The 2,193-nt window shown below is 41.5% G+C and overlaps 1 pseudogene; it reads left to right on the top strand.

Moving 5' to 3' along the window:
* Positions 1-851: 851 nt before the first annotated feature.
* On the top strand, positions 852-1,052 carry LOC142095887 (U2 spliceosomal RNA; annotated as a pseudogene).
* Positions 1,053-2,193: the final 1,141 nt, after the last annotated feature.

The following is a 2,193-nucleotide window of genomic DNA, read 5'->3' as shown; positions in this document are numbered from 1 at the left end:
TGATTGGGAAGTTTGTGAGAAAATGGGATTTGTGTGGGATTTGTAAAAAAGACTTTATGGAAAGGAAGAAAGTTATGAAAGTGTTGCGTGACAGAGAGAATGTGTGTAATATTGATTGTTTAAACAGGGAAGAGATAAAGGATACGTGGGAGAAAGTTAATATGAGCTGGTTGAATAATAGACAGAGGAGTATTGTGTGGATGAGTTTGCATGGTGTGTTGCCGATGCGAGAGGTATTGAAAAAAAGAGATTTAACTAGAACGGATGAATGTCCTAGGAATAATTGCAGAGGGTGTGAAAGTATAATGCATTTGGTATGGAATTGTAAATATGCGCAAGAAGTATGGAAGAGGCTAGGTGGGTTGTGTAAGGAGTTAACTGGTGTAAGAAAAGTGACATGAAAGGTTGCATTGTTTGGATTGGGCGCATGTGGTAAAATGAATGTTCGAGTGTTATGGTTTCTTATGGTGTGTGTACTAGAATCTTTGTGGGATGTTAGGAATGTATATGTATTTAAGAAGGATGAAATAGAGGTGAATGAATGTGTCAAAATGATTTTGGGGAAATTGTATATGGGTTATGTGTGGGATAAGAGAGTTAGGGGGGAGAGTGACACTGAAGGTATTTGGAAACACAAAAAATGGAAACACATGGTTAGACTTAGATAAGATGGTGAGGGTGGAGTGTGGTGTGGTTTGTTATAATGGGTGGGGGAGTTGGTGTTTGGTTTTTTATTGTGTTCTGTAAATAATAATAAATTGAAAAAATATAATTTAGAACCATGGTGATGAGTGGAAGAAACGTTGCACAGAGGATCAAAGTGATGGGATGACTCCTTCGGGAGTCACGCAACAGTTTTTTTTAACCTGAATGGTTTAAAAAAAAAAAAAAAAAAAAAATCTGTTCTTATCAGTTTAATATCTGATACGCCCCCTATCTGGGGGCCATATATTAAATGGATTTTTAGAACAGGGAGATGGAAGAAGAGCTTGCTCTGTCCACTCCACGCATTGACCTGGTATTGCAGTACTTCCAGGACCGGTGCACTTCTCTTATACAGTTATCAAAAAATAGAATCATGTCTCTTTTCAGCAACAAAAATCCATAAGAACAGATTTTTGTCTCCTGTGTCTTATTTCGTGTCAATTTATTGTGTCTTTTTGTTGTTTTGTTTCTTATCTCTCTTAGCAAACAAGCATTTGCAGATAAGAAGACCCTTTTCTTTGTCCAAAAGGATTACTGAATTGATCCAATTATTTATTTAATGGAGCAACTTGTGATTTGCTAATTCAATTGGATCTCCGAATGAATGAAACTATTAATCTGACGTAGTGTGTCTCCCTCTTGCGGACCCAGTGACGGAATAAAGGCAAGTGAGGATTATGACACACCTTTTAGAACCCTGCTGTTGCAGCATGCAGCTTCCTTGTCTATTTACTTGCCGGTGGCCCGAGAAACAATTGTGATGCACCTTGAAGTGCTTTTTCTGTGACATGCTGTGAATATTCCGAAAGAAGCTGGGCAGACAGTGTGATTAATTGCCTGGGGAGACGAGGACGGAACGGCAGGCCAACTAATCAGCGGGCGTCGTTGCACTTATGGTCAAGGGGAGGAGTTAATGCAAATTCTGCAGGCATCTCGTTTGAAAAGTCCTCGGCTCATGTGCGTGCCTTTGCAGACAGAGAGGTGTAAGGAGGGTCCCAGTGAAGGTGTCAGGCTTTTCAGGCTAGTCGGGCCTAGAATGTGCAGCAAAGGAGTGTTGTGGGCCGCCGCTGAAGAGAGTATACGGTGTGTGGTGTGGCTGTCTCCTACAGTTGTCAGGCCTAGCCTGAGAAGCGGGCGCTTTCCTGTGTCCCATTTCGGGTTATCGCTTCTCGGCCTCCTGGCTAAGATCAAGTACGGGTTTATTGCTCTGCTTGGTCTGGCCAGGGGGTATTCAGGAGTCCTTCGGCGGGGCTCCTGGGACGTCGGGGAGGGATCTGTTGTTTTCTTGGACGAAGAGAAGGATCATCGTGATACTGCATCATGGCAGGATTGAAGAATACCATTTGTTTTGAAGTCAGAATTGAGAAGAGAGAGAGATTTGGACTTCCATATATTGGCAGAGAAATTCTTGAAGGTTTGGCAAGTGTTGATCTTATTGAAGAAATATTTTGCATACAAGATTTCCCTTCTTTGGGATTATATGATGTA

The sequence above is a fragment of the Mixophyes fleayi genome, chromosome 6 (genome assembly GCF_038048845.1).
Source record: "Mixophyes fleayi isolate aMixFle1 chromosome 6, aMixFle1.hap1, whole genome shotgun sequence".
Classification (NCBI taxonomy): domain Eukaryota; kingdom Metazoa; phylum Chordata; class Amphibia; order Anura; family Limnodynastidae; genus Mixophyes; species Mixophyes fleayi.
This window is presented reverse-complemented; position numbering and strand designations above follow the sequence as displayed.